The sequence below is a fragment of the Chlorocebus sabaeus genome, chromosome 14 (assembly GCF_047675955.1).
Source record: "Chlorocebus sabaeus isolate Y175 chromosome 14, mChlSab1.0.hap1, whole genome shotgun sequence".
Taxonomy (NCBI): Eukaryota; Metazoa; Chordata; class Mammalia; order Primates; family Cercopithecidae; genus Chlorocebus; species Chlorocebus sabaeus.
Window position 1 is genome coordinate 93,776,038 of NC_132917.1, and position 13,695 is coordinate 93,789,732.

Sequence of the window (13,695 nt, forward strand, 5' to 3'; positions counted from 1 at the left end):
AACGTAAGAAGAAAATCTATGTGACCTTGGGTTTGGTGAGAAATTTTTAGATACACTACCAAAAGCATGAACCATGAAAGAAAAAAAATAGAGAAATTGGACTTTATTAAAATTAAAAACTTCCACTCTATGAAAGATTCTGTTAAGATAATGAAAGCACAAGCCGCAGACTGAGAAGAAATATTTGCAAAACATGAACCTGATAAGAAACTTGTATCCAAAATATTTTAAGAAATCTTAAAAGTCAACAAAAAGAGAATAAGTAATCCAATTGAAAAAAATGAATAAATCTGAACAGACACCTCCAAATCACCACCAAAGATGATATTTGTGTGTGTGTGTATACATATGACATACACATTTGTACATATATGTGTGTGTATATATATATACACCTTACAAATGGTAAATAAGCATGTAAAACATCATCTGTCATTAAAGAAATGCAAATGAATACAACAGTGAGCTTTCACCACACACCTATTAGAATGGCTAGTATACAAAAAAACCAACAATACCAATTGCTGTAAGAATTTAGAGGAATAAGAACCCACATTCATTTCTGGTGGGAAGGCAAAATAGTACACCTACTTTAAAAGATGTTTGGAAGTTTCTTAAAAAGGTAAACATTATTTTACTGTATGAATCAGCAAGCATACTCCTAGATGTTTACCCAACTGGTTGAAAACTAAATCCACAAAATACTTGCATGCAAATGTGTAACAACATTATTCATAATTGCCAAAATCTGGAAAACCAGGATGTCTTTCAGTAGGTGAATAGATTATATAAACTGTAGTACATGCATATAAAGGAATACTATTCGGAGATATAAATAAATGAACTATCAGGCTATGTAAAAACATAGATAAAATTTAAATGCATATTGTTTACTGAAAAAAGCTTATCCATTTATATTATGTTCTAGAAAAGGTAGAACTATAGAGATGGTAATTGAATCAGTGGTTTCCAGGGGCCTGGAGAGAGGGAAGAGTAGAGTCGGGAAAGCACATGAGATTTTTTTTAGAATGGTAAAACTATTGTGTATGATACTATGGTGGTGAATACACGACACTGCATTTTTCAAAACCCATGGAATTTTACATCACAAAGAGTGAACCTGAACATACGCAAATTTAAAAAAATAATTAAAGATGTTGGGGGATTCCAAGATGGGATGATGAATATGGCAGAAGACTATCTGTATTACAAATGTATAAAATAATTCCACTGAAGGGGTGGGAGGAAAACGTGCTGACCAAGTGGCATTGGAAGTGAGTGGAGACTGTAAGACTAAAAACATAAGGAACTGTTCACAACCCTATATTCTAGTAGATAAAGCTCTTTCCCAAAAGGATATAAGTTCTGAAGCCACTAGTCACACACTCTGAAATGTGAAGTCACTGGATGGAGGATGGTGGGAGCCAGGTTTCTCCTTGTTGGAGGGGATGCTACAGACAAGCAAGCAGGGAAGGCTGCAGTGATTCATATGACAGTGGTTAGTGTTGGGGACATCAACGTGGAATCGAGTTCAGCTCAAAATAGATGCAGATGGATATGTACAATATACTTACAGATATGGGTTGGTATATATTTCCTTGTTCTGTCTCCTGACAGGGCCTGAAGAAGTGTCATCCCAGTAGCAATGAGCACACCTAGTATTTACGTCTTAGTTTTTAATGCTGTTCTTTTTTTTTTTTTTTTTTTTACTTTGTGTGTAACATTTAATAAGCTCAATCTACATCCAGAATAATTTACATGAAAGAACAATATTTATTTCAACAGCGCTCAATGGGGTAACCATGGTATCATCAGAGTGCATCCAGAGGAAAAGAGGGAGGAGGGGCCGAAGGAGATGCCATCAATGGCACTCCCACGCTTTTACTGTTTGATCTACGCGGCCAGTGACCACATAGGGTGGTGTCTTCTGGAAATCCAAGGAGGTAACAAAGTGTTCATGCGTACTGAGGGTCTTCATGCATTGCTTGTTCTTGTGATCCCATGGGCGTAGGGTCTTGTCATCAGCACAACTCAAAATAAACTTTCCCCTGGAATTGAACAGAACTCGACGTACCCAGTTATCATGAACCACGAGGGTCATAAGGCACATGCCAGTACTGAATCCCATGTCTTCATAGTCTTGTCTCTGGATCCAGAGAGCAAGAATGGCCCAGGTTTGCCACTTTTTCTTTTAGTCTCAGAGGCTGCTGCTTCAGAGATGGAAGAATATGAGCTTTCTGGAGCCCAGGAAATGCATTCTACCACATGCTCATGTTCTCGGAGCTCAGCCTTGCATTGCTTTGTTGCTATGACCCACACACACAGTCTGCTCATTGGAACAGCTGGCTATCAGAGTGCCATCTTGATTTGGTTGTACCATACGTACCCATTCTCTGTGTCCTGTGAACGTCTTCACACGGTAGCCAGTTTGCCCTTCCCACATTTTTATAGCTTCATCCCTTGAGGCAGACACTGTATGATCTCCCCTGGCCATGATGGCTACTGAGGAAACATTGTGGTCTTGGCTGTGCATGGTTCTGATGCATTCAAAGTCCCGAAAATCCCAGAGTTTAATGGTCATAGCTGCAGAACAGGAAGCCAGAAGCTTGCCACTGTGGTCGAATGAAATATCCCGTACAGAGTCCGTATGTCCTTCAAGAGTTCGTTCAAAATCTCCAGTCTCATAATCCCACACGTTAATTGTAGCATCCTCTGAAGCAGAGACCATAACATCGAACACAGGATGGAAAGTGACTCCAGTGACTGGACTCCTGTCACCACTCAATGCATATTTTTCTGGCAGAAAATACCCATTCTTTTGGGTCTTGTTGCTGACCAAGAGGTCCACCTGACATAAATCCTTCTTTTGCTTAATTTAACTTTGATTCTAATTCCATAACCTTCTTTCGTTATCTAATAACAGATGTCCATTTTTTTCCCAAAACTCCAGCCTACTTTAATTCTTCATTCATATCTAATTCAGCTTCCTTTTTAAAAACTGAATATGCCTCTTCATAGCCATTTGGACGAAGATAATCTGCTATAGCTCGATTGAGTTCATCTCGTTGTCTCTGGGACAGCACCATCTTGGCTGTCATGTCAAGCTTATCTGATATAGTGGTATGTCCCTCCTTTGGGAAATCAAAAAGCTTTTTGATCCGTGGACTTATAATTTAAATATGCCACTAAGTGTCTTCCACACAGGGGAAAATGATTCTTTTACAAATGAATCCAACTAGTAACCAGAAGGTATTCAACAAGTAAGATTCATTCCACTCTCCCGGGCGCCAGACTCTGCCACCGCCCCACCGCTCCAGCTCCGTCTGTCACAGGAGCTGCCCCAACGCCCTGACGTCACAACGCTGCTGCCACTGCCTCCGCTGTTCTTAACACCATTTAATAAAAGGAACTCAGCCTTCCTGGAGAAAGGGTTGATTCTAGGACAGGCGGGGAATGTACAAGATGAGCCTGGAGGAGCATTTCACAGGGCCAGAAAGTGAGAACGTGCTCAGAAGAACAAACAGTAACGCACAGGTCAAGGGGACACAGTAACCACTTGAAAAAGCTTTCAATGGCCAAAGCTGGAACAATTTGAGCAACAAAGTAGTATTGGTTTATAAATAACCTAAGTAGAAAATAAATCTGTGTGACTCCATACTGATTTACATTTATATATCTATTTAATCATATACATATGAATAAGTAAATGGCAGAGAATAGGCACATCTCCACAGTGCGGTGGAACTTCAGGTCATTTATGTAATACTCCACCCCCAAGGAGGTGGAGCATAATTCCCCCCGCCTTAAGTATGGGCTGCACACAGTGACTTCCTTTCCAAGCGTACAGTGTGGAGAGGCGGCAGGGGGAGAAACTTCACAGTGGAGACGTCCAACAAACACTACCTCAGTCAGACGATCATGGTCAACATGAAGCGTGACGTCATGTTGATAGTATGTGTTCCTGATAGAATGTGATGAAAGTGGCACTTTACTTCTGTGGTCTTCTCCCAATAGAAGAAAACACCAGGCAAATCCCAATGTTGGGACATTCTACAAAATACCTGACTAGTGTTCCTCAAAACTGTCAAGGTCATCAAAAACAAGGAAAGTCTAAGAAATTGTCACAGCCAAGAGAAGCAACTACTCAGTGTAACATGGTGTTCTGTGGTGGAAGAAGGACGCTGGGTCAACTAAGGAAATCTGAATGAAGGGTGACTTTAGTTAATATGTATCAACATTGGCCATTAATTGTGATAAAAGTACCTCATTAATGTAAGATAGTAACAACAAGAGAAACTGGGTATGATGTCTAGGGAAACTCTCTGGACTATTCTCAACTTTTCTAGAAATTTAAACCTATTCTAAAATAAAAAGTTTATTTTTTTTAAAGCAATCCCCCTTCTCTCTGCTCCCTCTTTCTCCTTTCCCTCTCTTTCCTCATTTCTCCCCTCTTTTCCTTCCTCCTCTTCCTCCTGGCCCCTTCTCTTTCCCTTTAACAGTAACAATAATGTATTAGTCCATTCTCACACTGTGATAAAGAACTACCTGCAACTGGGTAATTGATGGAGAAAAGAGGTTTGATTGACTTGCAGTTCCACAGGCTGTACAGGACGTATAGCTGGGAGATCTCAGGAAACTTGCAATCATGGCGGAAGACGAAGGGGAAGCTAACACATCTTCACACCAGAGAGAGAGAGATAAGGGGGAAGTGCTACACACTTTCAAACAGCCAGATCTCGTGAACTCTATCATGAGAACAGCAAGGGGGAAGTCCGCCCCCGTGATTCACTCACCTCCCACCAGGCCTCTCCTCCAACACTGGGAATTGTAATTCAGCAAGAGATTTGAGGGGGGACACAGAGCCAAACCACATCAAATAATATCACACATGTGACCAGTAGGTTGTCGTTTCCAGCTCTCTTCCCTTGCATTATTCTGCAGGCCACAGTGCAGAGATGGGTGTGGTATTCTTGAATTCACAGTTGGGTCAGCGAGGTGAAATGACCCGCCTAGGAGGTAGCAGAGGTGCTAGCAGTGCCCCCAAGACTCATAGTGAATTCTCCTGGGCCCGCCCATCACCCTGTTATGCCACTTTTCAGTTTCCCTCTGATCACAAATGACTTGGCACACAATCTAAGTGCCATGCTTTTACTCAGAATTTGACTTATGTTGTCCTATAGGCTGCAGGTACCCTCTTGTTGCTCCTTTGCCTTGAAGAAAATACATCATCTCAAAAGAAGGCAATCAGGAGCTGGCAATGGCACTGGAATCCCTTCCTGGGCACAGAATTGATGCCCTGTGCCCAGCACTTTTACAAGAAATTTCATTTGGTCAACCCCCCAAATATCAGGGAAGGACATTATTGTTATCTCCAGTCTGCAGTCGAGAATGCTGAGGCTAGAAAGTGGTTACCACTAAAAGTAAACCTTCTCTCTCTTTCCAATTGCCTATCCACCCTGACTCTGGGCTCTGACCCACACCCACTTGCTCAAGGTCCCAGGTAGGAGTTGCCCATTCCTTCAAGCATGAGTTCATTCATACCCATCACCCTGGGAGACTTGATGTGGCCTCATTAACAAGCAGGTCTCACCTGCTCTGTGCATGTGAATATGCCTTAGGAAGCTTATCAAATCCCAAAGGAGAAATTACATCCTCTTGGAAAAATACAGTGAGGTGACTGTCCCGTTTCCTTTACTGGCTCTGGACCACAGCTGAGTTCCCACGCACGCACTGTGGCACCCGAGAGTGTGGGCAGAGGCACTTCTGCTGAGTGGGATGAAACATCTTAAGTGCTCTGAGGGTTGAAACTTTGAAGAGGTTGAGATCTGTGAGAGCTGAAGAACCTTTGAATCTCCCTTCAGCTCTCCCTGCCCCAACCACAGCCCTTCTCTTGATGTAAAACATGTGTTCAGATAGAAAACAATGAGGCTTACTTCTATGCCAGTAGGACTGTTTGGCTTTAAGCTTCCCCAGTGGTTGGAAATAACAATCTCTGAGATTTGCCCAAAACTTTAAATGGAAGTCACTCCCATGGGTCACATCCATGGATTTACGAGATAGGGCAGGAGGCTGTGTCTCTGCCACCCAGCGGTGGGAGCAGGGGTACTTGCAGCCTGGTTGTATTGGGGGTGAGCTCCTCATCCAGTTGCCCATGAGGATAACCTGCGGAGAAGATCAGATAGAGGTACCTGGACTTATGCAGAGGGGTGTTCAGGTTAAACAGAAATGCTCAGGGGCCAATAGAGGGAACCTTGCAATGAGTGTATGAGTTGGCCCCTCACCCGACACTGGCCACTCAGATGACATCTTCTTAGACATGATGAATGGCCTCACTTCCACCAGAACATCTTCCTGCCAGGCCCTGCTGCTGCTTCCCCAGCTGTGTGGCCTTGGATGAGTAACATGGCCTCTTATTAAAGAAATGGATGAAATACTTTCTAAAGAATCTTCCAACTCTGAAGGTCTGTGACATCTTTTGTCATTGAATTAATAGGAACTCAGCTCCGTATAACATTCTAGATTTGGTGTATGTTAGGAGACAACCTCTGTTGATGGGCTGACCAAATGTCTGAAGTGGGAAGGATTTGGGGACCAAAACAGGTAACAAGAGGAGATGAACACAAGAAATTCAGTTGAATTAACCTTCAACAGATATTTACTGAGTAACTTCTACATGTAAGTCACCAAAGTCTGGGAAGGGGAAATGGATAAACGTATGATTCTCTCTGTGAAAAGCCTATATTCTAATTAATTGATGTATTAAGTAATGCTGGGTGGAGGAACAATAACCCAGGACTTGTATAAATGATGGGAGACTCTGGGGGAAGAGTAAGGCTAAAAGAGACATCATCCGGGAGGCAATTCTAGAGCAGGTAGATTTCAGGTACAGGACAATCAAAGAAAAGGAGAGTGGCATTCACGCATCAAGTCTAATAATACGGCCATATTTTACGGTCCACCTGAGTACTGCAGAATTTAGCCCTAGGTACCACCACATCCAAAGCTCCTTCTTTAAGCTACACTTTAAGCTTCTGTCACTTAGAAGGGGCTTTCAGGGTGTCAGGGATGGTGGCAGGTTCTGCACGGACTTCCCTGGTCCTAGAGGATGTTGGAGTCACTGTGGTGTGAGGACATTGGAGAGACAGGAATAGCATTCCATGCTGCCATGAGGAAGTGGAAACTGATGCAAAGCCACAGGGGGGCTGGCATTGATGGGCCAAGAGGAATTCCCACCCAGTGGGAGAGTTTTACATTGAGGATTACATACCATGTCAGGGTGTAAGGCAAAGTGGGCTCCCACCCCTGACATGTGCCTCTTTACCGACATTCTTGGTGACCTTCTTCCCCACCTAGGACAGCTAGCGCTTTAAGCTCTTGGCTGTCATTTATACTTTATTCATGTGAATGGGTTTTTAGTTTTCTCTTGAGAGCAAGTTGGGATACCAGGAAAGTTGACAAGAGTTTGAGTTTCTAAGTTGGCTGGGAAAGAGTGATGTCTCCAAATGTAATTTGTAGAGGGTCCCATCAGTTTCCAAAAGAGGAAGTGGGTGTTTGTCTTGCTTTTGAGACATTTTGGGAGACTTAGACACAATATAATTTCTATTGAGAACAAAGTAGGGTTAGGATTTGGCGAAGGAAAACAGATATTTCCTTCTGTCTGCTAAAGAGATGGTCTGGAGTAGAAAACTTGTGGACTGTGTTTACAGTTGTGGAGTACTACTCTTGGTTCAAACAATAAAACAGAATCGACGTCTGTGGAACAGAGGCTGGAAGGGGCCTCATGATTGGTGTTCAAGGTAAACTAACCACAGAAGTCAGTTTTCCACTCCTCAGCCCTTTTAGCATCTGGGTTCATCTTCCAGGAAGGCCATAACAAAGCTCCACACTCTGGGGGTCTTAACAACTGAAACTGATTGCCTGGAAGTTCTGGAGGCTGAAAGTCCAAGCTCAGCTTGGGCAGCGTGGGTTTCTTCCGAGCGCGTGAGGGAGAATCGTTCGTGCTTCTGGTGTTTGCTGGCAGCCGCTGCTGTTCCTTGGCTGACAGAAGCACCACCCCGACCTCTCCCTGCATCTTCACAGGGCACTCTCCCTGTCTGTGTGTGTCTGTGTCTGAATTTCCCCCTTTCATAAGGACACCAGTCATGTTGGATTAGGGGCCCACCCTACTCTAGTATAATCTCATCTTAACTAATTACATCTGCAATGGTCCTATTTCCAGATAAGGTCACATCCTGAGGAACTGAGGGTTCCGACTTAAACACATGAATTTGGGGGAGGAGACGTAACTCAGCTCATAACCACATTCTTTTTACACAGGGAGTTCAATTAAGAGAGCCCAACAAATCATGCAGGGAAAGGAGATGAAATCCTCTGGGTCCGTCACTGTTTGAGGCAGCCCTAGACACACGCTGAGCTATTGTCTCTACTTTGCCAATGCAGACCAAGCTTGTGTCCATGGAAAAACCTAGTGTGAACTAAGATCACTGGACTCCCATCTTGCTGCCGGGGGCCGGGGCCCACACAGGAATCCCAGGCCTAACCTGAGGGGAGCAGGCTACACCAGGCCGAAGATGGCCCCCTTGATTTGGGTGCACACTCAAATGTGCAAACCACTACCTGCACCGCAGGGACCGGTCCAGAGGTGTCTGTCCAGAGGGCTGGGCAAAGCGCTATCTTTGAACCAGCTGTCCCCACTCAGGCAAGAGGTGGCTTTGCTGGGCCTCCACTTCCTCCACTGCAAAACAAGGGTGATGCCCTGCCCTGCCAGGCCCACCTAGGGTCAGGTGAAGATCAAATGGGATAACAAGATAGAATGTCTTTTAAAAGACACACACACGATGGTGGCCTGGGGGATTGTCCTTTTGACTATCATGCTCTGTGCAGCCCTGACTGTTACATGCTAGCTGGCTGTCTCATCTGCTCGAGGTGTCCTGAGTGCCGGCAGGTGGGGACGACTCCAACGACTATAATGTACCTGGCCTTCCCTGTGCCCAGCTTTACATCCAGTAGAGGCTCAGGCCACCCTCGATGGCAGCCTGCCTGCTGCAGGCCTGCTCGTCTGCTCAAAGCAGAGGTTGACACGCACCCGGGTTGCATTCCAGAAGTCCTGGCCTGCTTTTTCCACATGGCGAACTTCGAGCAGTGAGCTTGGGAGCAGTCTTTCTGCTGGGCTCTGCCAGGTGAGCCAGCCCGCAGGAGTAGGGGGTATCCCAGGCACGCACCTGTGGCTCAGGTTTCTCCCTTGTGGCCCGCTCTCTCCCCACTGCTGTTTTCCAGAGCACCTCCATTCCTGCAAGATTGACAGCTCACTCTTGGTAGTGAACAGAGTGTAGGAAGTGATCTTTTCAACCTTCCCTTGCAGTTCCACCTGCCAAAAGCCCCTCTACCGCTTGCCGTATTTACCCTGGCCGCCAGGCCTCTCTCAGCTGCCCTAAGAAAACAGATTACCGTCCAGAGCAAAGTCCTCGTGTGTTTCCTTTCTGGAGATGAATCAAGTTCTGAAAGAAAGGTTTCCTGTAGCCCATTACACCGTTTCGGTTTGTTTTATCTGTCTCCACCTGTGGAGCGGGGAATTAACCTGCTGCCCAGGGCCGGGCCAGCGAATGCTTGGAAGAAAAGCAAAGCGCACGGGTGTGCGTTTTTTGACAACACACCATGGCCTTGTTCTCCTCAGCACAGCATTGTCCCCATGAGGCCCAGGCCCAAATCTGAATAGGACTCTGTGTAACCTGATCTGTTTTCCTTCTTGACTATAGTCTCTGTGCCAAATTTAACTGTGGTCTGTATATATAGTGTTGTTGCGGGAGGGGTGGGGGTAGACCAGGGAAGGTGGGGGGAGGGGAGTGTATCCATGCAGTTTTTTTCCTGTCTTCCTTTTTTTGTGCTTGCCTGCTTTGCTCACTGTTTGCTATATATAACTCAACATGGCCATCCTCGCATCACCAGTCATTAACCCTTTAGGGGCAACCAATGCACCTCTTCATGCAGGCCCCGAGCATCCTGGCTGGGAAGCACTGGTGCTGTAGGAGTTAACGCCGGCCCCTGGAAAGAGAACTTCCCCAGAAGTGCTCATGAAGCAATTAGCAGGGCCCCACTCAGATAGTAAAAATATACCCTGGCTTACAAACAAGCAGGGAAGCGCTTCCAAGCCAAGAGCCACTGCTGTGCCCCAGGCCTGTGGCGGACGCTCCCTCTTTGAAAGTCTTGTATCTTAGACTTTGCAGAAATGCTGCAAGAGCTGGTGATGCAGCAAGGATTTCAGGAGAGACCAAAATCTTTTGTCCAACTGAAATCCTGTCAGGGCTGGGCCTCTGTCAGGAGATGGCAGAAGTGAATCATCCCAAGAGTTGTGGAAAGAGCTACTCATTGTGGGCCTGGGGTGACAGTGACCCATCCTGGGTGAACAGAAGCCTCACTTCACTTTGCCGGAGGGAGAGAGTAGGCTGACAAAATACTCTGGAATCTCCTAAAATTGGATACCAAAGGGAGCTCCTCACCAGGGGCAGCTTGCCTGGGCTCTTCTTTCAAAGGGTGAAGTGTTGTCTGCCAGGACCTAGGGTCCCCGGGCTCAGGGGATCCTAGTGAAAGGGCTTCGGGCTTTACTGTTCATTTCCTCAGAATCATAGAAATGCTGAAAATTACAAAACTGTGGGCTCCCTGCAAGGGACTGAAGATGTCTTGGGTCATCTTAGGCTATATTTAGAATGGAAAATGTGTTGGCTGTGAGGAAACAGGGTATGTGTCCTTCTCCAAGCAGGATGCTGTGAACCTTGCCCCACAGGCCCTCCTACCCATGCTCACAGAGCCCTGAAAGTCCTCCTCCAGGAACCCTTCCAGCCAGTGGGAAGACCCCACAGATAGGGCCCAGTTTCCCCTGTGAATCAACTTCTTTAGCACTTCCCACTGCCCAGGGCTGGAAGGGTCCAGTGTGCCCAGTGTGGTACTGTTTTCCAGGGCTCATGATGTTTGGTCCTCCAGTGGGAACTCTGCTACCGTCCCTGCTTCTCCAGGAGTGATGATGATGGGGACAGGTATGGCAGAGAGTGGACACAGGGATCCTGGTCTGAGGGGGCAGTCACTTGTCCCGCTCACTTGTACATGAGTCGCCACGGACACAGAGGGTTTTCAGTATGGTAACAATTTGCACAGTCCACATCAGCAGCCAGTTAACTTTCTTTTTGTAACCCTCAGCGTGGTTTGAAGAACCTGGAAGTTTATTGCGTAACTGTTTTGCTTATGAAGTTGCACATGATTTCTCAGAAAGATCAATTCAAACCCGCCTTGTCACCCCTCTTCTCACCCAGGCCCCACTTCCTGCTTTGCTGGGGCTGGGGGGTCAGAAGTAACATGGCTAGAGACAGATGTCCATCATCTGTGCTTGTGATGACAAAAGGAGGTAATAGGAGCACAGTCAGACCCTCACTCCTTGGAGCCCTGTTGTGAACTGCTCATGGCATGCACCATTCTCAGTCCTCACAACAGCTCAGATGGGTAGTAATTATTGGATTCTTTCTCTAAATGGGAAACCAGGGATTTTAGGTGCCTTATCCATGGACCCTGCCCTCACCTTCCCCACCCAGTGCTTCCCTGTGCCTTGCCAGCTCTATCTGTGAAATGTCTCAAGAATCCATCCTGTTGTCTCCCATCCCATGTCTCCCATTTGGCCCACAGCCCAGACTCTTACCTGTCCAGACTCCCACTCCACACAGAGCCAGCATGATCTTTGGGAAAGGCACACTGAGCCATGTCCTTCTCCCCCTTGGAACTCAACAGTGGCTTCCTGTCACTGTGAGAACAGAATGCAGCCTCCTCCCTGTGCATGACAAGCACCTCCCCGAGGTCACAGCTGTGGCTCCCCGACTCTGCACTGGTCCAGTCCAGCCTCAAGGCCTTAAATTTGCCACTCCAGACCCCTGGTTTGGATCCTGGACTCTGAATACATTCTGGTCTTTACTCAGGGAGGTTGAGGCACTGTCCTAGCTTGTGACCTGCTCCCACACCTATTTTCTCAGGGTGGAAGCAGATGCTCCAGCTCCCACACTGGGAGGCTGGTACCATTACCTCCAAGACCCAAAGCCTGCAGGAAGTATAGCAGGCCTCACCCAATACCCTGCAGTTCCTTCGCCTGCTCCAAGTGGGAGATGGGTCTTCACGGGTCCCCAAGATGAGGGCCAGTGGCTTTCCTCTTTCACAGGCTACAGTGGGGGTGAGTCTTCCACCACGGGACCTCTGGCCAGATCTCAGGGCTCTGTGGTTGGGGGAAAATGGCTCTCTTTTATGGGGCTTTAGGACATGAACTGATGTGACATGCTTTAGAGACTATCCAGAGAGGATGTGGATCACTTTTTGCTGCTTTAGATGACCTTCTTTAAAATCAATGCATTGACATACTTTCAATACTTAAATTTTCCTATTCTATTATTGCATCATCTCAGAAGAAAAGTCTTTCATAATTAATGAATCTCAGGCTGCGTTAAATATTCAGTGGCTGTCCACACACCACTTAATCTATTGCTTCAAAATAATTGGCTCTCCCTTATCAAGTCTACTAGAATGACTGAAACCAGTCACGTGGTGGAAGCATCATAGCGTTTCTTGCTCAGAAAAATACCCTTTCAAGGGCTTTTCTAGGGGAGATGACCTTCTTTAAAATCAATGCATTGAAATACTTTCAACACTTAAATTTTCCTATTCTATTATTGCATCATCTCAGAAGAAAAGTCTTTCATAATTAATGAATCTCAGGCTGGGTTAAATATTCAGTGGCTGCCCACATACCACTTAATCTATTGCTTCAAAATAATTGGCTCTCACTTATCAAGTCTACTAGAATGACTGTCTTAAACCAGTCACGTGGTGGAAGCATCACCGTGTTTCTTGCTTAGAAAATATCCTATCAAGGGCTTTTCTAGGGGAGCCTGGAACAGTAGCCAATTCTAGTAGGTCCTTTAAGACAAGAACTGGTCTTTTGCCCAGGATGATATTTGAGCCCCTAAAGGGCAAATAGGGGTCCCACTATTCAACCTCCCCTCCGAGTCGCACCAACCTCCCCACTTTGGTTCCGTACAGCTTGGATTACTGCCCTACTGGTTCAAAACTGAAAGTGTCAAATAAAAACCAAAAGACAAATGTTAAGTCACATTGAATTGATAATGGAGACAATCTGTCATGCATATTTTGCTTTCCTGATTTTTCAAAAAAGCCCTAGTGTTGCACCTTCCTTGTCATCAGTTTAGTACGTTAACATTTTTTTAATTAAACTTCAGTATCATTGAACAGGTCACAGAGTGTGAGCAATACTGTCTTTGTTCCAAAACTCCAAACGTAATGAAGCTGCCATTCACAATTGTTTTCTGCTGGGCTGCTTATTTTTTTTTTAAAAATGATTTTGATGAATAAAAATAGGTGCATTTTCACAGCGTGGGGTCCAGCAGGAATGAAAACCTTACGGATCACAGCCCGGCCCCTGGGGTTGCGGGAGGAGGTGTTGTCAGATGTCAATTTTGGCTGATTGTTTCTGAGGCCATGGGACTGCCATTCCTGTGTCCTGTGGTGTGTTTTATAGACTGACGTCACTTTTTTGCGATAAATTATTAGAGAAATGTTTATAGATGAATATACATTTCACAGTGTGCCAGAGTTGAGGAGTCTAATTTAAAGTTTAGAAGGGATACTGGGATGAGGGTGCTGAGCTGC

The 13,695-nt window shown here is 45.6% G+C and overlaps 1 pseudogene; it reads right to left on the reverse strand.

Moving 5' to 3' along the window:
• Nucleotides 1-1,685: 1,685 nt before the first annotated feature.
• Nucleotides 1,686-3,456, reverse strand: LOC103241255 (platelet-activating factor acetylhydrolase IB subunit beta-like; annotated as a pseudogene).
• Between the last annotated feature and the right edge of the window lie 10,239 nt (nucleotides 3,457-13,695).